The following is a 22,389-nucleotide window of genomic DNA, read 5'->3' on the forward strand; positions in this document are numbered from 1 at the left end:
TTTCAGTTGATTGATTAATGTTTCAAGTTGATTGATTCATCGGAACTTGGTCTGTTATTTCAGATTTCTGGCTTCCACAGTATTTCCGGCTCATTCTACTTGAGCTTTACTCTTACACTTAAGATGTGACAATGCAGCGCAGCCAGAAAATCCCCACAATATGGTGAAACATTCCACAAACACTAGAGTATTAGTCAAATTTTATTTATCTGAAAAAAACCTACAGTACATTTCATATAAATTAACAGACATTGAAAAGAAACTCCAAATAGAAATACTAAGCAGTATTGCACTTGGCGATTTTAACAGACTATTGTCAACTTACAGCATGTTACAAATATAAGTTATTCTGACACAATAGAATCTAAAATCGACATGCTGTTATATACCTACATTTAAATAATTTAACATGTTGTTGTCTTATGAACAGCAGTAAGACACCAAATTTACATTTAAAACACAAAAAACTGAGGTGTACAGGTAAGTGTTTATTATGATAGCTTTAGAACTTAATCCTAGTAAAAGCTCAACAGCAGTGCATTTGAGTGCCACAATCACCTCCCGCAGACAAAACTCCACCTTAACACAGGGAAACGTCCACCACGGGCGTACTTTAATTTCCTTTATAGCTCATCCGAACCAAATCAAAAATAGTTGTAACTTTTAACTGGGTTGATTAATTTCTTCACAATGAAATTTACACATTCCCATACCTTGTCAAGTACAGATGTCACAGGGATTAGAAAATAATATTTAAGAAAATAACTGTTCTATTTCTCATGCTTTGTTAATATTTACCCATTGGACAAAAATCTAGAATTTGTCCAAATCATTTAATTAATTCTGTTCTGGAATATATACATATATTTAATGTAAAATACATACAGTGGCACTGAAAGGATTAAATACGCCCAATCATGGATTGTGTTGCCCTCCTCAACAAATCATCAGTTCATTCGCTACTGACAAAAGACCCCCAAAAATCCAGCATCCCTTCAGGTCCGAAGTTTGCTATGAAATACTTTCCAGAAGATGTTGTTTGTCTAATTAGCATTGCAGCCAATGAGTGCAATGCCCTTATATAGCAGATATAAAGAGTAATACAATCATATGGCTGAACATCATCAATCAAGTAGTTAGATTTAACCACAGAATGGGCACAAAAGGGTGTGATAATGTGCCATTACATGGGTGCAAACATAAAAGTTGAGGGGAAAGGTGTTATATTCGCACTCTTCAATTCCTATGGGTACGATTCATTGACACGTTTATCTTTCAGAGTCACTTTGTCTTTCTGTAAAACAAAAGAATATAAATTTTAATGTTACACAAGTACAACATCTCTTCCACGATAGTCATCAATACCGGGGCCCTGAAGGCTCCGTACTTAGCCCTCTAATATACACACACGACTTGTGTGGCAAAATATGGCTCCAACTCTGTCTACAAGTTTGCTGATGACACGACCGTAATGGGTCGGATCTCAAACAAAGATGAGTCAGAGTACAGGAGGGAGATAGAGAACCTAGTGGTGTGGTGCAATGACAACAATCTCTCCCTCAACATCAGAAAAACTAAGGAGCTGGTCACTGCCTTCAAGAAGCAACGTTTCCTGATTGCTGCAGGTAGGGCAGTGGGTGTTGTCTATATGGACTTCAGTAAGGCCTTTGACAAGGTCCCTCAAAGCAGACTGGTACAAAAGGTGAAGTCACACGAGATCAGGGGTGAGCTGGCAAGATGGATACAGAACTGGCTAGGTCATAGAAGGCAGAGAGTAGCAATGGAAGGGTGCTTTTCTGATTAGAGGGCTGTGACTAGTGGTGTTCCACAGTGATCAGTGCTGGGACCTTTGCTGTTCGTAATATATATATAATATATATATATATATATATATATATATATATATAAATGATTTGGAGGAAAACGTAACTGGTCTGATTAGTAAGTTAGCAGACGATGCAAAGGTTGGCGGAATTGCGGATAGCGATGAGGAATGTCAGAGGATACAGCAGGATTTAGATCATTTGGAGACTTGGGCGGAGAGATGGTAAATGGAGTTTACTCCGGACAAATGTGAGGTAATGCATTTTGGAAGGTCTAATGCAGGTGGGGAATATACAGTGAATGGTGGAACCCTCAAGAGTATTGACAGTCAGAGATCTAGATATACAGGTCCACAGGTCACTGAAAGGGGCAACACAGGTGGAGAAGATACAGTAGTCCCCCTTTATAACGCGGGTGTTGGGGTCCAAGACCCCCACCCGCGTTGTAACCGAGCCGCGGATATCCATGATGGGGGTTTTAAATTTATTTAAAAATCTATGCTAGCGCTTCCCATTGAGTGTCTAGGGGGGGGGGGGGGGGGGGGGGGGGGGGCGGGGGGAGAGGTCAGACCCCCGTAGACTCACAATGGGAAGCGCTAGCATAGATTTTTAAATAAATTTAAAACCCCCATCGTGGATCCAATTAAAATTTCAGCGGCCGGCTCACTTTGATCCGGAGAGAAGCTGCTCTCAGTGAAATAATCAGCCGGCCGCTGAAATTGACACTGCCCGCTGCTCTCTCCCTCCAATCCAACTTTTAAGTTTTAATGTTTCTGATTGGAGGGAGAGAGCAGCCGGCAGTGTCAATTTCTTTTTTTTCCTCCGGCTTGCCCCCTCTCCCCCCACATCCTCCAACTAGACCCCTCTCCCCCCACACCCTCCGGCTCGCCCCCTCTACCCCCCCCCAACACCCTCAGGCTCGCCCCCGCAGGGGGGTCTCCCCACACCCGCAGGGGGGTCTCCCCACACCCGCAGGGGGGTCCCCCCCACACCCGCAGGGGGGGTCCCCCCCACACCCGCAGGGGGGGTCCCCCCACACCCGCCCCCCCTCCTCTCCCCCCCCCAACACCCGCCCCCCCTCCTCTCCCCCCCAACACCCGCCCCCCCTCCTCACCCCCGCCAACACCCGCCCCCCCTCCTCTCCCCCCCAACACCCGCCTCCCCTCCTCTCCCCCCCCCAACACCCGCCTCCCCTCCTCTCCCCCCCAACACCCGCCCCCCCTCCTCTCCCCCCCCCAACACCCGCCCCCCCTCCTCTCCCCCCCCAACACCCGCCCCCCCTCCTCTCCCCCCCAACACCCGCCCCCCCTCCTCTCCCCCCCAACACCCGCCCCCCCTCCTCTCCCCCCCCAACACCCGCCCCCCCTCCTCTCCCCCCCCAACACCCGCCCCCCCTCCTCTCCCCCCCCAACACCCGCCCCCCCTCCTCTCCCCCCCCAACACCCGCCCCCCTCCTCTCCCCCCCAACACCCGCCCCCCCTCCTCTCCCCCCCCAACACCCGCCCCCCTCCTCTCCCCCCAACACCCGCCGCCCTCCTCTCCCCCCCAACACCCGCCTCCCCTCCTCTCCCCCCCCAACACCCGCCCCCCCTCCTCTCCCCCCCAACACCCGCCCCCCCAACACCCGACCCCCCCCCAACACCCCCCCAACACCCGACCCTCCCGACCCCCCTCCAACACCCCCCTCCCACACCCGCCCCCCTCTTCTCCCCCCCCACACCCGCCCCCCTCTTCTCCCCCCCCACACCCGCCCCCCCTCTTCTCCCCCCCCAACACCCGCCCCCCCTCTTCTCCCCCCTCAACACCCGCCCCCCCTCTTCTCCCCCCCAACACCCGCCCCCCCTCTTCTCCCCCCCCAACACCCGCCCCCCCTCTTCTCCCCCCCCAACACCCGCCCCCCCTCTTCTCCCCCCTCAACACCCACCCCCCCTCTTCTCCCCCCCCAACACCCGCCCCCCCTCTTCTCCCCCCCCAACACCCGCCCCCCCTCTTCTCCCCCCTCAACACCCACCCCCCCTCTTCTCCCCCCTCAACACCCGCCCCCCCTCTTCTCCCCCTCAACACCCGCCCCCCCCCTCTTCTCCCCCCCAACACCCGCCCCCCAACACCCCCCCTCCTCTCCCCCCCCTCCTCTCTCCCCCCCCCTCCTCTCTCCCCCCCCTCTCTCTCCCCTCTTCTCCCCCCCCTCCCCTCTTCTCCCCCCCCTCCCCTCTTCTCCCCCCCTCCCCTCTTCTCCCCCCCTCCCCTCTTCTCCCCCCCTCCCCTCTTCTCCCCCCCTCCCCTCTTCTCCCCCCCTCCCCTCTTCTCCCCCCCCTCCTCCCCTCTTCTCCCCCTCTTCTCCCCCCCTCCCCTCCCCCCCTCCACCCCTCCCCCCTCTTCTCCCCCCCTCCCCCTCTTCTCCCCCCCTCCCCCCTCCCCCCCTCCTCCCCCTCTTCTCCCCCCCTCCCCCCCTCCTCCCCCCTCTTCTCCCCCCCTCCCCTTCTCCCCCCCTCTTCTCCCCCCCTCCCCCCCTCCTCCCCCCCTCCCCTTCTCCCCCCTCTTCTCCCCCCCTCCCCCCTCCTCCCCCCTCTTCTCCCCCCTCCCCTTCTCCCCCCCTCTTCTCCCCCCCTCTTCTCCCCCCTCCCCCCCTCTTCTCCCCCCCCTCCCCCCCTCTTCTCCCCCCCTCCCCCCCTCTTCTCCCCCCCTCCCCCCCTCCCCCCCTCCCCCTCTTCTCCCCCCCCTCTTCTCCCCCCTCCCCCCTCTTCTCCCCCCCCTCTTCTCCCCCCCCTCTTCTCCCCCCCCCTCTTCTCCCCTCCCTCTTCTCCCCCCCAACACCCGCCCCCCCTCTTCTCTTCTCCCCCCCAACACCCGCCCCCTCCCTTCTCCCCCCCCAACACCCGCCCCCTCCCTTCTCCCCCCCAACACCCACCCCCTCCCTTATCCCCCCCCAACACCCACCCCCTCCCTTCTCCCCCCCCCAACACCCGCCCCCTCCCTTCTCCCCCCCCCAACACCCGCCCCCTCCCTTCTCCCCCCCCCAACACCCGCCCCCTCCCTTCTCCCCCCCCCAACACCCGCCCCCTCCCTCCTCCCCCCCCCCCAACACCCGCCCCCTCCCTTCTCCCCCCCCCAACACCCGCCCCCTCCCTTCTCCCCCCCCCCCCCAACACCCGCCCCCTCCCTTCTCCCCCCCCCCCCCCCCCCCCTCGGCAGTGTCAATTTCAGCGGCCAGCTGATTGTTTCAGTGAGAGCAGCTTCCCTCTCTGGATCAACGTGAGCCGGCCGCTGAAATTGACACTGCCCGCTGCTCTCTCCCTCCAATCCAACTTTTAAGTTTTAATGTTTCTGATTGGAGGGGAGAGCAGCGGGCAGTGTCAATTTCAGCGGCCGGCTCACTTTGATCCGGAGAGGGAAGCTGCTCTCTCACTGAAACAATCAGCTGGCCGCTGAAATTGACACTGCCGGCTGCTCTCTCCCTCTAATCAGAAACATTAAAACTTAAAAGTTGGATTGGAGGGAGAGAGCAGCGGGCAGTGTCAATTTCAGCGGCGGGCTGATTATTTCAGTGAGAGCAGCTTCCTTCTCCGGAGCCGGCCGCTGAAATTGACACAACTGACAGTTGGGGTCCATCAGCCCCCCCGCGGTATATCGCAAACCGCGGTATTGCGGAGCGCGGTATAACGGAGGACTACTGTAGTCAAGAACGCATACGGCATGCTTGCCTTCATTGGCCGGGACATTGAGTATAAAAATTGGCAAGTCATGTTGCAGCTGTATAGAACCTTGGTTAGGCCACACCTGGAGTATAGTGTTCAATTCTGGTCGCCACACAACCAGAAGGATGTGGAGGCTTTAGAGAGGGTGCAGAAGAGATTTACCAGGATGTTGCCTGGTATGGTGGGCATTAGCTATGAGGAGAGGTTGAATAAACTCGGTTTGTTCTCACTAGAATGACGGAGGTTGAGGGGCGACCTGATAGAAGTCTACAAAATTATGAGGAGCATAGACAGAGTGGATAGTCAGAGGCTTTTTCCCAGGGTAGAGGGGTCAATTACTTGGGGACATAGGTTTAAGGTGCGAGGGGTAAGGTTTAGAGGAGATGTATGAGGCAATTATTTTTTACACAGAGGGTAGTGGGTGCCTTGAACTCGCTGCCGGAGGAGGTGGTGGAAGCAGGGATACTAGTGATGTTTAAGGGACATCTTGACAAATACATGAATAGGATGGGAAGTGCAGAAGATTTTAGTTTAGATGGGAGAATGGTCGGCACAGGCTTGGAGGATCGAAGGGCCTGTTCCTGTGCTGTACTTTTCTTTGTTCTTTGTTCCTGCACACTCCTATCTGCATCAGTGATGCTGACGTGAGGATGGTTCACAGCTTCAAATTCCAAGGTGTGCACATCACCAACAATCTGTTCTGGTCCACCCACGTTGACGTTATGACCAAGAAAACACAACAGCGCCAACTAAGGAAATTCAGCATGTCCACATTGAATCTTGCCAATTTTTACAAATGCACCATAGAAATCATCCTATCTAGTTGCATAACAGCCTGGCATGGAAACTGTTGGGCCTAAGACTGTAAGAAATTACAGAGAGTCACGAACACGGTCCAGTCAATCACGCAAACCCACCTCCCAGCCATCGACTCTGTCTACATCGTCCGTTGCCTTGGCAAAGCACGCAGCATAATCAAAGACTCCTCCCATCTAGGCTATTCTCTCTTCCAACCTCTTCCAGGAGATACAAAAGTCTGAAAACACGCACTAAGCTTCAAAAACAGCTTCTTCCCCACTGTTATCAGACTTTTGAATGACCCTCTTGTGGACTGAACTGATTTCTCTACTACACTCTGTATGCCTCACCCAATGTTTATATCTATATATTTACTTTGTGTATTTATCGTATGTCCTATTTTTTTATGCATGGAACGATCAGTCTGAACAGTACGCAGAACGATACTTTTCACTGTACCTTGGTACACATGACAATAAATCTAAATCCAAACACATGTTGAACCAAGATGAATTGTTAGAAGGGGATAAGAAAAAAACCTATATTGGCGCAAGAAATGGGAGCTACTTTATTGCATACCACAGAAGCCCTTATGCCTGAACGCAGAAAAGCAGCAGAAGACTCCCAGAGAACTTTTGGTTGAAATTCATCAAGGTGGCAAAATGCTAAATTGAATTGCAATAGAAGGTGCTAGCCTCACATAGTGTACTCATCTCTAGTACCTGTCTACATACTACTGTTGTTCCAGGGTGGCCACAGAAATCCTATGTTTCATATATTCATATGCATATTTGTCACCCTTAACTAACTTGTGATGTGTATATCTTGGATTCCTTTTGCCTTGGGAATGAATGAAAGAGTTGAACCTAAGAAAAGCAGATTTTGACAACCATCTTCCCTGCTGCCTCAGGAGGCCATAAACAAACAGCTAAAGAACCTTGTGTAACATTATTGTTAATAGATTGTATTGCAGGCAGGCCCAGTGATATTTAAAATAATTAATCAATGCTTCTCTTACATCTCTACATGATGCATTGAGGAAGAATAGATACAACAAAGTATCATAAAAGTATGTTTATTGCTGAATGTTCTGCAGTAGAATTCTACTATGTTTTTACATTTAGGTTATTTGACTTGTGATATTCAGTAAGTTAAAAATAGTAACCTAGGTTTTGTATATCTCTGGGTTCATTCAAATATTTGCTACAGAATGTCTAACGGTGTGTAATTATAACGTGAGTGGTCACTGATGTTGACCATGAGCAACAGTTAACTAAAACTCAAAAACAATCTTTAAGAAAAACTAACAAAATAAGGCCTTCATCTAGGGTTAAAAGTACTGAGGGCCTGGGGTTTATTTAATGGTAGATGTTAATTTTCTTCCATTAACCCCACTCTCCCTGGTCTATTATTTTAAAAAAGGCGCAAGGCATTCCAGTGATTTTGGGCCTCAGGAAATTAGAGAGAAATAACTATGAGGTGAATTCTCAACTGCAACTTTGTGAGGATTAGGAAGTAGAATATATGGGAGAGAAAAAGAACAAGAATACAAGGCTAAAGGAGCACTGTGCCTGGTAGAATTAAGAAATGAGAGAGAGAGAGAAAGACAAAGAAAGGTTGAGAAAGAAAAAGGAGTAAGTTGAGGGACAGTAGTGAGATGGGAACTTTCTCCACCAAATGGACATAAAAAGAGAGAGAGAGAGATGTATAATGAACGGTCATTTTACACTAATTAGCCCACATAAATGGCAAATGAGAAGTCGCACAGCCAATGACCAACAAAGGAATTTAGTTTTATGAAAGAGAACAGATAATGGCCATATTTAGTTGGATTTTTGAAGAAGAATTGTGTGCGCCGAATCTTATTGAAGCAGAACCACAATCTACAAGTTCATACTGGAACTTGGAATTAATTAATTTGCAGATTCATTTTTTATATTTTCAAAAACTGCATTGGACTGCAATTTTCATGTGGATTTTCACTTCCTCCAATTTCAAGAAATCTAGAAGTCAGAATCTTGAGGCATATTTTTGCTGCATATCAATTATTTGCTTTTATTTTAACTGAATAATTGTGCATTTTATTTAAGGTGCATGGCCTATCGAAACCTCAACTTCAAAGAAAACAAGTTAAGAAATTAGGTTTCCCTGAAACTAGTTTTACTTTGGATTCACTGATAGAAGTACACCAGTTGGGGAAACAGAATCTTCTGCATGTTTACGTATAGCTGGAACGGCAGCACAAAGCTTGGTGCTTGAGCTTTGGGTGTGTTGCCGACACATTTTCCTCTCATAGATCATTGGTATTTGTTCTTTGAAAGGAAATATATTGCTTAAAAACTCAGAATCATTCTCAGCATCATTTGAAAGTATGATTCGATGAATGTGTTATAAAGCTAGTATCATGTTGCGATCTGGCCTCCAGCACCATTATTTTCAAGTGGAAAAACTGACAACTGCAGGAAAATGCTGATTGCCATTGATTTCAGGTGGGGTTGGAGCCATGATGATTACCTTCTAAATTCTTCTGGCAGGAGCAACAATGGAGCAGAGCCCACCACTCACACTTTATTTCGTCTGATGAAACCAGGGGGAAGTTTCCTTCTTGGGGCCCTCTGTTGTCCATGCATGCGGGTGGAATTGCACATGCTCATGAATTTTAGGCCCCAATGTTACATTGACCTGCTCCTCTTCTATGATTCCAGCATCTGCATGTTCGACCAAATAGGAAAGAAGACTACTTTCTTTGGAAAGAACACAAGAGGCCTTTCCGCCCTGCTAGACAGCTGCAGTTGGCAATGTGATGCGATGGGATCTTCACTTACTAAATCAATTAATATATCAATTAAATGCGTCCTTCTTCAGACGTGACGAGGCAGATAGATCGCACCCAATATTGTAATCCAGATAGCCTGTTTCTTAAGAATGTGGAGTGAGAGTTAAATATTGGCTAGACACCAGGGAGCAATCCCCTGCTCTCTTTCAACAAAGTGTCACACAACCTTTTACATCCACCAGAGAGAGCAGTCAGACGACGCTCACTTCAACACTTCAGCAGAAAATCAGTACCTCCAACAGCGCAGCTCTCCCTCAGTACTGTCGTGTCAGCCTGGAGCTTTTAACGCTCAAGTCTTTGGAGTGTGACTTGAACCCACAACCCCATGATTCAAGAGGCAAGGGTGCCACCCACAGAGCCTTATGGCTCAAAACCCCATGCATCAAGTTACATCATTTTCCTTTGTATTCGGAAATGGTTTCCCCCAGGGGCTGTTTCAACACAATCAGTCAAAATTCAGCACCTTTTCTTTCTTTTGAACTTCAAGTACATGCATCAGAGAAAACACAGAAGGCAAGTCCATTGCAAACCCAATTATTCTAGAAGACGCAAGAGTTCACCATCTTTCCCATGCAGATTATATCAACTCACAATCCCAGTTTTGACTTTTTCCTTGACAGAGTATGTCCTTTCTTTCTTTTGGCTGTGTACACGTGCCTCTGCCTCTTTGATCCTGGGAAGAAATCAAGAGAGAGTAGTTAGTCTACTGATGTGCAGTTCATGTTGAAATGGCAGCAATAACAGTGGGCAAACCATTTCAGTCACAAAGTGGTCACGCCAAAACAGACTCACGGCAGTAAAATCTGGATTATAAAATGTGCACAAAGACTTCAAGCAGAAGAGACTGTCGAATGGAAAAACATGATGGTGACTGGGCAGCGCTGGCAATTTGGAAACAATCAGTTGTATATTAGACAGCAGATGGGGTCATTAAGGCTTGGTTCAAATAAGAACCCAAGGAGGGTGGGGAAGATCTGTATAAGATTAAGGATAAAATGACTGAGCAAGCGAGCGAAGGGGACAATTATAATTGAGACTCAAAAACTTAATTTACTGGCTCACTCTAACGTTTCTTACAAATAATAATGATCACATTGTAAAGTATTAAGATATTACTTAGAAAAATAGTTTAAGAAACTGCCCAGCTTTCAATACAGTTTGTACTAGAAATATCATTGTTGACTGATTTACTGTACATACCATTGTGGAAAGATATTGATTGGCACGTGAAGTGCTTTCAAGTATTTGAGTGCACGTCACGTACAAAAATGATTTTATCCATTTGTAATGTTAAATGTCAAAGATTTGGCAACACTTGCAGAAACAAATCAATTCACTGTGTTCTTGGACTAAACTAAAAAAAAAACTTCAACTGTGATGGATTTGAGCAGCATTGAACTCTTTCCTCAGAGCTGAAGTTAATGCAAAAGGAATGTTACACTGTGGTTTTAAAAAGTTTATCAACTTGTACACATTTTACAAATTGTACCTTCGGGCTATGAGCAGCAAAATGTTTCTTTCACGTAAATACTGGATCATTTAGCTGAAGATTTAAACAAACTAACATTGGGTTTTCAGAAAGGCCAAAGAAAGTTATATATTGGATTTCCATGTAAAGCCAAATGCTTAACGGATTGTAATACGATGTTGTGGCAGGGGTGGGGTATGGAGGCAGGGTGGAGGGGGAAGTGGTTGAACCTCCTAGGAACGCTTTCGCCACAGATTTCAAATCATTGTCATAGTTCGGCTGCAGCGAAGAAATTGGACAACCATTAGATTTTCCTTTAAGTTCACCTCCTCCCATGGGTGATCAAAGTGTCGGAGGTGCAGCCCTGGTGAAGGCAAGTGGCAGCTTTTAAATAATGCAAGGCTTATAAACGCTCATGTCAGCCATCATCCAGTTCCTGAAAAGGCAGGGGATGTAGCCCAAGATACCTAGCAGGGGATGGGGTTAAAAGGTCAATGAAGTGCAATTGACCGAGTGCCAATGTTTCCTAGGTGCAGGTATGGGGACACGTCCCCAAAAAGCTGTGATGAGTGGATGGAAGACGCATAATTAGAGATTGAAAGTAATGAAGTTAGAGCGGCACAGAGGACAATGTGAGCATCTCGAGTGACCTCCAATTTTGAAATATTTTGCCAAAAAGGTAGTCTTCAATCTTGAGACACATCAAATCCATTCACCCCTATTTATCAAGGTCACATATTGTAGACCATAGCAAGCACAGGCCTGCCAGGTGGACCACAGTGAACAGGGACAATATGCGTTTGGAAAAATCTGTAACAGCGCTTGGAAGATTAAAACTCAACTTGTATATTTGTATCTTTGTGAACAAGATCTTCATTGAGAAGCTGGGATTGTCCTCCATGGTGCAGAGAAGATTAAGCAGAGCTATAATATAGGCATTTAAAATTATGAGTGGTTTTGATACAGTAAATATCCTGTTCCACTTGCAACAGGCAAGTACCAGAGGACACAGATTTTAGCTAACTAAAAAAAAGAGGCACCATAAGGAAACATTTTAAAATGCAACAAGTTACAATAATCTGGAATTCACTGCCTACTAGCGAGGTGAAAGCACATCTAAACTTGATGGGAGTGAGGACAAGCAGAATGTGACTAATTGGATTGTGTTTTCAAAGAGCTGGCACAGGTATTATGGGCCTAATGGCCTCCTTTTGTGCCATTTGATCTGAGGAATTTTACAGGTGAAATTGTACAAAAGATGAGACAGTTTTTGAGATTTCTGGGCCTATTATAATGAAGATGTTGGCTTATTTGAAAGTAAACCCATACAACTCATAATTGCATGGCAACATTTGTGGAACCAGATGTCCCAAAGCAGTTCTCAATTATTTTGTCAGTGTATTTTAATCTCAATTTTATGTTCCTAACACAGTTGAACATTTGACAACATTTCCAGTTACATTTCAGGAATGAAACAAACTTTTAGATGACAATTACTAGCAGGATATTGGCAATTACTTGTGCAATGTGCTGTTATTAGGGCAGCACAGTAGCATAGTTGTTAGCGCAATTGCTTCACAGCTTCAGGGTCCCAGGTTCGATTCCCGAACATAATCATAGCATAGCTTATTTCCACTCTAAATGCAGGAACGTCACATCATTAAAAAAAATATCCTTTCAAGGGACACGAGTGTCGCTGGCACAGCCAGCATTCAGTGCCCATCCCGAAGTGCCCTCTAGAAAGTGGAGGGGAGCTGCCTTCTTCAACTGTTGCTTAACTGTTGCAGTCCATGTGGTGTAGGTACACCCACAGTGCTGTTAGGGAGAGTGTTCCGGGTTTTGAACTCCATAGGCCGTGCGATGAGCCAGGTTTAAATGTAGAATGTTGTACGTGGAGCTTCCAAGAAATAGCGCAAAGTTCAGAAGATCACTAATCAGAGTAGTACTGATGAAATAAAGATAAGATAGGACGTAGAGAGGGTGGAGAATAGAAATGAAAAATAGGCTGTCCATTTTTCTTGCACTGAACAGGACTTGTAATAGTACATCAAATCCACCTCATCATGGAATGATTATTCAACTTCTAAATGCAAAATTACATTTAGCATGAAAAACAAAACATCTCAATGGCACCAATAACTGACATTGAACACACATTTAGCACAGCGGATTGTCAAAAGGCATTAAACAAGATTTGACACCAAGTCACACAAGGACATATTAGGCCACGTAAGCAGAGTGTCAGTTAAAGAGATACGTTTTAAGAAGCCTGTTAAACGAAGCGAGAGAGGCAAAGGCGCAGAAAGGTTAGGGACGGTGTTCTGTTAGTCCAGGCTCCCAAAGCCTGGCTATCAACAGTGGCGCAATGAAAATCAGAATTACTCAGGAGGCAAGATTTGGAGGAGTGCTCTCAGAGGGAGGGAGTGTACAGAAATGGAGGGGGCCGAGGTAATGGAAGAACTTGAAAGCAAAAATAAGAGTTGTAAAAAGATACGGTCGGACTAGGCACCTCTGTCGATCGGCAAGTACATGGGTGATGGGTGCACTTAATTCATTGAGCAGAATTGGTGTGGTAAATAATGGGGCAAACAAAGTGGACCATTGGTCTTCAAAAGTGCCACTTTAAGTGCCTGGTAGAGTTTGAATGCACTACCTAGGCGGTAGAGGCGCGTTGCCTCAAATCCTTTAAAAAGTATTTGGATGAGCACATGGAACGTCATTACATTCAAGCCTATCAGCCAAGTGCTGGCAAATGGGAATAGGTCGGCAGGTCAGGTGTTTTTCATGCGTCGGTGCAGACTCAATGGGCTGAATGGCCTCTTCGGTGCTGCATTACCCAGTGAGTCTATGATGAATGTGGGTGGGTGAACTACTATGAAGTCAGAGTTAAGGGAGGATGTGAGGGTAGGGAACTCAGAGAGCATAAGGATTTTGATGGAGGCTCAAACCACCATTTGCAGCTTAGTGCAGAGGCTGAGGCAGGAAGGCAATGAAGATAATCTCTCAGAGAAACTCAGCTGAGAGTTATATTTGAGGCCAGGGAAGGTTACAGAGTCCAGATTGCAGTCAATAGGAGGAACACGAATCAGACTTTCAAACTATCAAAAAACTATCGCTGTTGATTCGTTTGAACCAGAAAGATAGCCTCTGTGAACAATTAAGCAGGTTTTGACCATGCTCTTGAAGATTTGTCGAGCCCATTATTTATCAACGCATACGAGAAATGGGGGCTGTGGGCATGGTAGTCAAGCAGGTTAAATCAGGTGGATGTAGAGTGCAAGAAACAAAAATCAGCAACCCGGGTAATGGGTAGATGCAAGGAAGGGCATTGATATGAAGGAGGAAGGAAAGGTAAGGATGGAAAGTCAGGGTGTGGAAGAAAGGAGAGGCAAAGAATGGCAGAATGAAAAAAAAATGTTCTGGAATCAACCCCCAACCCAAATTAATGAAACACAGCAGTATATTTATGCCCTCTAGTTACTACCTCATGACGCCTATAGCCTGGTAGACATGTTACTGGATGAGCAATTCAGAAGTTGAGAGTTCAGATAACATTATTGCACATTAAGAACTCAATAATTTGGTAATATGTCTGCTCACATGAGGAAAAATGTTTGAGCCAGGTATAATCATTGCAGGAATAAAAATCAGTGGTCCCAATGCTGATCCCCCACCATTGCTAAATTTCCAATTGCACTGTTTTTTAAATCCTGAACCGCCTTCTTACCCATTCCATTCCATTTTCTTGTTGTTTATAATCTCATGCTCCATAACTTCCGACAACAAGCCTCCCATCACCACCACCTTCGCCAAAGCAAAATATGCAGATGCTGAAAATCAGAAATAAAAACCGAAAACACCGGAAAAGCTCAGCAGGTCGGGCAGCATTTGTGAAGGGAGAAAGAATGTTAACATTTTAAAGCGTATGATTTTTCTTCACCGTGGAAGAGAGGTAGAAATGTGGTGGATTTTATACTGCTGAAGAGAGGGGGTGGAGCAGATGGAGCAAAACAGAAGATCGGGAATAGAAGGGAGCTCAGGAGAGATTTGACACAGATGCCGTGGACACCAGGAAAGGGAGTGTTAAGATAGTGTTAAAGACTAAAGAGGGAGCTAATAGTGGCATAAAGGTCAGAGAGCAGAAGGTGTGAATAGCAGAACAAGGGTCATTGACCTGTGAAAACAAAACATCTAAAAAAGATGCTTTAAAAATGGAGTACGGCTCCTTCTTCACCTGAAGAAGGAGCCGTGCTCCGAAAGCTCGTGTTTGAAACAAACCTGTTGGACTTTAACCTGGTGTTGTAAGACTTCTTACTGTGCTCACCCCAGTCCAACGCCGGCATCTCCACATCTTAAAAATGGAGGACAGTGTTTATGGTCAGAAGTTGTTGAACTGAATGTTGAGTCCCGAAGGCTGTAATGTGCCTAACCGGAAGAGTGAGGCGCTGTTTCTCCACTTTGTACTGGGCTTCACTTGGACATTACAGCAGGCCAAGGAAGGACATGTGGGCACGAGATCCAGGTGGTGAATTGAAATGGCAAGTGACAGGGAGATCAGCGTCTTGCTTCCAAACTGAGCAAACGTGTTCCAGAAAGCAGTCATCCAGTCTCCCCAATAGAGAGGAGGCCACATTCTCAGCAGCGAAGGAGTCAACTAAATTGAAAGGGGTGCAAGTCACTCATTGCTTCACCTGAAAGGAGTGTTTGGGGTGTTGGACGATGCGAAGGGAGGTGGTAAAGGGGCAGGTGTTACACCTCGGTAGAGTTGGTGGAAATGGCAAAGGGTCATCCTTTAAACGCAGAGGTTGTGGGGTGAAAAGTGAGAACAAGAGGAACCCTATCATGGTACTCGGGGTAGGGGAAGGTGAAGGGGGAGGGCAGAGGTGCACGAGATGGGTCATACATAACACTGGGTCAGACAACAACAGTAAGGGGGAAACCCGACTCAGGAAAAAGGAAGACATGTCAGAAGCGCCATTTTGGAAGGTAGCATCATCAAAACAGATGCAACAGAAGCGGAGGAACTGGAAAAAGGGATGGAGTCCTTACAGAAAGTGAGCTGTGAGGAGTTGAAAGTCGAAGCAGCTGTAGAATGGGTGGGTTGGTGATGAATATTGGTACACAGCCTGCCACCAGGGCCAAGTTGGCACCAGCCTGGCCAAAGGCCAACCATCTGGAGGCCTCCGATCACTTAGACAACCCCCTCCAAAGCGCCAACAAGCCTGGTCCTCATTTGTGAAGACCTATTCATTTGTGAGCACTATTCAGCGCTCGGCTGGGTTCTCCTCGGCGAGGCCAACAGATGCCGGGTGACCATTTGATCCAGCGCCAGCACGGCTAAGTGGGCACTTAATCACGTGACTGGGTCCCGCACACAATGGCTATCTCGCGAGATCTAATCTGACCTCGCAAGGCACAGCAGCTGTCAGGAATCCCGGGGGAGGACTCTCCCAGGAACGACCGGCCACGTCCCACTCAGATTCTGGTGGGATGTGGTCAGTAAATCGCGCCTATAGTCATTGATGTAACGGAAAGACTTCTGCGAGGGCTGCTGCCGGTGCCACTCTACCACACACCCCCACCTCTCCTGCCCCCCTCACCAAGTAGGACTAGAACAAGGAACGTTCTAACATACCCCATAAAAAGACAAACATGACTCGGGCCCACAGTGTCTCTATTAATTAACTTGCTACTTTCTGAGAAACCATTCATTTTGTCCCACCTTGCAGCCTATTGAATGCTATCCCTCTGCTAATGTGCCACCGACTGATCTACAGTTACATGGTGTATCCCTTTCACTCTTTCTGATCAACGATTGCAAAGCTGGCAACCTTTCTGTCCTCTTGTACAACCTGTCTCCAACAATGCCTTGGCTCAGACTTTGCTCAGCATTCTGGGCTGCATGCCATTGAAACCTTCTCAACTTTATCTGATGTCATTTAACCTCATTGCACTCCCAAAAGAAGAAGTCCCATTGGCAACAAGTGGGTTACTACCTTGCTCCCTGTGGATATGGCGTGCATGCGAGAACAGTGGTGAAGCCAGGCGAGAACATCTGTGTACACTAAATGCCTATTTGCCACAAGCTGTTTAACAGTATGCTCTTCAGAGCCAGACGAATTATTCTATCTGGGGGAAAAAAAGCTATGAAGAGACACATGCCAGCAAAGACTATTTACAGACAAGCTACCTCCCATCAACCACCCCACACCGTAACATTCTTATTTAGATTGCAATTGAGAAAGCACAGAGTTATTGGTGAACTAGTGCAACATTTGGAAGTGCAATCTGGTGGTGCTGGCAGTCTCATGTTTGGGCACTGGTTCCCCTTGTTCTTTTATAGGCAGCAAGTAAGTTGTGTTTAAAAGCCCTAATGTTAAAGATTGGACTAATCTGCCCGTTTAAAAATTGCAACTTTCAGTTGAGAAAGCACTGGGGACTTTTACAACATCTTTCTGCTGCCATGCTAACAAAACTAGACTGTCAATATTGTCCCGTTCCCTCTTGATCCACGTGATACAATAATAATAATCATTATTGTCACAAGTAGGCTTACATTAACACTGCAATGAAGTTACTGTGAAAAGCTCCTAGTCGCCACATTCCGCCGCCTGTCCGGATACATGGAGGAAGAATTCACCTAATAGCATGTCTTTCGGAATGTGTGGGAGGAAACTGGAGCACCCGGAGGAAACCCACACGGACACTGGGAGAACGTGCAGACTCCACACAGGCAGTGACCCAAGCCAGGAAGCGAACCAGGAACCCTGGCGCTGTGAAGCAACAGTGCTAACCACTCTGCTACCGTCAATAGCACAGCCACTGGCAGCCCTCCAGTAACTTGACCACCTGTGAATTTTTAATGCGATCGATCTAAAGTGTCAGCACTCGATTGCGGTGGGTTTGCAGCAGTTGGGGGGGGGGGGAGAGACGTGGTTATAATTTGGCAGAATGGAGATACGTTTTAAACTCACATTCGATGCAACAGTCAGCTTTCCTAAGAAGTCACCATATATGGAAAAGTATCAAGGAAAGCAGACATTGGGGCGAAGAATGTAGGCTCTTACTGTTGAGGTACGCAGTGGAGATAATACTGGATAGCATCTTACATCCCTGCTCTCTGAAGGACACCAGGCCATTGGAGCACATGACTCAGGCAGAAAAAAAACAAAGATTTGGAAAGATTACAATACTTAACTAACAAAACAGATGCTAGTAACGAGAAGTCAATCATTCCTCCCAGGTCTTGTATCACACAAAGTTAACAGGATTCAGTTATTTTCCACTCATGTTGCATATATATAAAAAAGATCACTCAATTTTCAATATCCTGTATTTGCCAGTATTAAATCTCATTTGTCATTTGTTTGGCCAACTGCATAAGCGATCCAAATTTTTTGCTGCATTTCAGATTTCTTGTGCTCTCCCTAATTTAGAAAGATCTTAAAATTTTTACATTTTTACTTGACTGACTGTCTAGATTATTTATGCAAACTAAGTAATCTCCCATGAGATGAGCGACATCAGTCTGGAGTCTGGATAAAGGCTGTGATGTTCAGCTACTAATTTGGCTTGTCTAGAAATATCAGTGTTCAAACACTCCTTTTGGCAAGTAGCTTAGGTCTCGAGGTCAGAGTTCAATTGCTGCTGGTGAGAAAGTTCACAGGTCAGAAAACAAAACTGCCAGCCTTTCCATCCTTTTAAAAAAAAAAGTCTCTTGCCAGCCTGGAGTGAAAGACACTTTCGACAAACATGAATAAATGAAACCCTAATTTATACCTTTGTATAGTATACCTCCTAGTACTTGACCAGCCCAACACTCGTAAACCTGTGAAAAGTCTTACAATACCAGGTTAAAGTCCAACAGGTTTGTTTCGAATCACTAGCCTTGGGAGCATAGCTCCTTCCTCAGGTGAATCACCGAGGAAGGTGCTACAGTCCGAAAGCTAGTGATTCAAATCAAACCTATTGGACTTTCACCTGGTGTTGTAAGACTTCTTACTGTGCCCACCCCAGTCCAATCCGGCATCGCCACATCATGACTTCATAAACCTGACTTCATCCAAAACTCTGTCGCCCACTTTAAAAATGACTTATTTAAGGTTTTGAAGATTTAAGAAAGATAGCCCAATGGTAACTCTAGGCCAATCCGTTCAAAGTGGCAAACTGTTCACACAATACTCACCTTTGGAAGATGTTAAAGATTAACATTTTTCTGATCAGCTGGCATAAGTCACCATGTTTAAGAATGTCGAAAACAAACTATTCCGAGTGTCTGTTGCCTGGTATAGAATGCAAAAATGCTTCCCCATCAAGATGCACTTCACTTATTGAAACACGGGGAGCTTCGGCACAGTTTGCAAGATAGTGCACAAGTTTCACTGGCTAAAAAGAGGGAAATGGTTGGTCTTTGACAGAAACCAACATGTTACCGAACACAAGAAACTCTGGCAAGCTTTCTGCTGCTTATCCATCTGATCCATTAAGGCATCAACTTGAAGGGCTCCCTGTAACTTAAGAGAAATAATTCCAGCTTCCAGCAATAGGCAACTACTCTAGGTTTCACCTATAAACTAGCTTAAGTAATCTACAAATAACAACCCAGCTTGGCACTACTACTGAAAGGAATTTTCTGGTATTGGTCAGAGAATTAAACCTGGTCCAATTTTCCATTGCCAAGGATCTCATTTTTCTAGTCAATGTGACCCAAAGAGTTCTCACAACTTCCTCCAAGTTCAAGCACTGGTTGATCATTAGACAGATGACAAGCTTATCCGAGTCCTCACCAGAAGGGGAGACACAGGAAGTCCTCGCAAAAGGCACAGTAAAGTACATAGCTGATGTTAAAATCTGCAACTGTGGACAAAATGATCATGGTGTTTGTGTGGGGTGGCAGCAACCCAAGAATCCCCCAAGACAACACTGCAAAGGAGGAAAAACATGGGTGGTCTGGCCCTGCCAAACCTACAGTATTACCACTGGGCAGCCACAGCTGAGAAGGTGAGGGGGGGGGGGGGGGGGATGAGAGCAAAACACGGAATAGGTAAGGCTGGAGGATCCTCCTGCAAGGGAACAACCCTCTGAGCCCTCAACACGGCAACACTCCCATCCCCACCAACAAAGTACACATCCTGCCCAGTGGCGGCAGCCACTCTGGAAACATGGAACCAAATGAGGCAGCATTTCGGATTAACTGGGATGTCCTACATGCCCCCCCATCTGTGGCAACCACAGATACCCACCAGCCATGCTTGACGCCACATTTAAAAAGTGGAGACAGGATGAGAGTACGCTAGTGGTCAGGGAGTTTTATATAGGGGACAGATTCGTGATCTTGGATGAACTGACAGATGAACTGCTGACAGGACAGGAACCCGAACACCTCTGAATTAAACACTTTCTCCGCAAGGAGACAGCAAGATACCGGAGGACCCCAGAAGACACTCTTCAAGAGGAACTAATAAACACTGACAGCAAGAAGGGGGGAAACTGTGGCAACATCTATGGACGGTTACTGGATAGGGAAAGACTGCCATTAAACAAAACCAGATGAAAATGGGAGGACGAGTTGGGGATGAAAGTGGGTTGTGGACACTGGAGTGAAGCACTGAGTAGGGACAACTCCACGTCTTCCTGCGCAGGCTAAGCCTCATGCAGTTTAAACTGGTGCTCAGAGCTCATCTCACCAGAACCTGAATGAACAGGTTCTTCCCGGAGGTGGAGAACAAATATGAATGGTGCCAGGGAGGCCCGGCCAACCATGTCTACATGTTCTGGGCCTGCCGCAGACTTATCGGGTTCTGAACAGCATTCTTCGAGGATATGTCCAAAGTTGTGGAGCGAGGGTGGAGCATACCCGAGTGGGGCAGTCTTCAGGGTATCGGACCAGCCAGAACTACATATGGGGAGGTGGGCGGATGTTCCAGCTTTTGCTTCCCGAATCGCATGCTGAAGAATTCTGCTCAACTGGTGATCAGCCCAGCACCACTCATGGCTGCAGACAGGCTGGCAGACCTCTCGGAATTCCCCCACCTGGAGAAGATCAAGTACTCCATCTGAGGGTCGGACGAGGGCTTCCACAAAGGATGGGGGCCTATCATCAGCCTGTTCCAAGACCTGTTCGAGGCCAACAGCGACTAGGGAGAGAGGTGGGGGTGGGGTGGGAGGAAGACAAGGGAAGACATATACTAGATAAAGAGGTTGGGGGGGGGGGGGGGGAGAGAAGGGGAAAAGGGACCCCAAGGGGTCACGCAGCCCACCCCCCACCAATGATAAAAACTAAAGACCCCAACAGAAAGAAAGTTTGTGGCACCAAAGGCTGAAGGCATCACTAAGAGAGATGCTAAGCCTCCAACACAGGGAGGGGAGGAGGTTAGAACAAAATTGGGAAAACCACATGTAAAAAGCTGTGTAAATAAGAAACAACTTTATTTGTAAATATCAGGCACACTTGAGCCGTTACTCTGTAAAAACTGGAAAATACCAATAAAAACACTTAAAAAAAAAATGTGCAACTGAATTGTTGTCACCCTTCCAACCATAGGATGGACATAGAATATTGTATTGACTACTAGCTTCTATTAGTTGAAACAAGAGCTGGAGCAGAAATTCTTGCTTCTCTGCAGCCCGAGCAAGCTGGCCATAAAATCAGAAAAATTTCTGTCTTTCGATACATACGGTTCTCCAGGTAATACCTTTGAACTGCTGATGCCCAAGCCTCTGCTGGCCTTCACCATCTACAGGAACTTCTGCTAGAAAGAGCTACATAGATCATCTTGTGATGTTCCAGCTCCCTTGGCCTTCGAGACGCCCAAACTCATGTAAACAGGTTTACTAAGCAGCAGCTGCTTTGGCCATCTCCTCATGATAGACTTCAGCTAAGAGATGTGCTCACTGAAATGCTGACTCCTTGCTCCAAGCTGATGAGCAGGAGGACACCACAGATTTCAGATGCAATGGATATTCTGCAGACCCCAAAGAGAAGAGGCAGAGAATACCGTACACCTTTCTTCACTTAGTCCTGAAGGCCTCTATTCACACTGAAACTGCACAATTTCTTCCAAATTCTAATTTTGAGATCATTTCAGGATCTGGTGCATTACACTTACTATGAAGAATAGTGTATTAAACTAGTGCATTATGTGTTGCGTCCCCAGCTGATGTCGCTACTAGACAGTCAGGTCCCAGAATGGAACCCAGCCTGACAGATCCTAACTTTAATTTTTTTTTAAGTGACCTGGATGACCAGAATCATAGGACTGCTGAGTAACTTTTAACAAAAGAGTAAAACATTGATTGAGTAAAAAAACATTAACCGTATCACACTGCTCCTTCACTCCAATTGTACCTTTACTGGTATATACAGATTTACAAGGATTACACAAGTTATAAATACATCTCATGTCCTAGTGATCTCAGTAAGCACACAGCCCTTCGATAAGTGAAATGTGATCAGGCACAACACACTCCGAAGCAAAGGGAAAGATGTCACCCAATACAACTTCAGTCAATCCCCCTTGATACTCATCACATTGTGAGCCAACTGGTCTTACTGAAATTCTGACTTTCGCACCAAACTCACTCTTGAAGAACACATTTGAAATCTTCTCTCACACAAAATTGTCTCTCAGATGACTTCACCAAGGATCCACATCTAGGATTTAAATTTCTCCTTTCAATATTCTGCTGCCCTGGATTGCCACATGCATTCAAGCTTCCATGCAATCTCTCCGGTATCCAGCCATGCAAACAGAACACCACTGCTTTACA

The 22,389-nt window shown here is 46.7% G+C and overlaps 1 long non-coding RNA gene across 1 annotated transcript; it reads right to left on the minus strand.

The window, feature by feature from the left end:
• Window positions 1-1,266: 1,266 nt before the first annotated feature.
• LOC119974886 lies at window positions 1,267-18,034 on the minus strand. The gene is made up of 3 exons (XR_005462603.1): window positions 17,688-18,034; window positions 9,744-9,825; window positions 1,267-1,294 (listed from the first exon to the last, which is right to left on the minus strand). It is a non-coding gene; the product is annotated as an uncharacterized LOC119974886 (long non-coding RNA).
• Window positions 18,035-22,389: the final 4,355 nt, after the last annotated feature.

This window comes from Scyliorhinus canicula, chromosome 1 (genome assembly GCF_902713615.1).
Source record: "Scyliorhinus canicula chromosome 1, sScyCan1.1, whole genome shotgun sequence".
NCBI classification, from domain to species: Eukaryota; Metazoa; Chordata; class Chondrichthyes; order Carcharhiniformes; family Scyliorhinidae; genus Scyliorhinus; species Scyliorhinus canicula.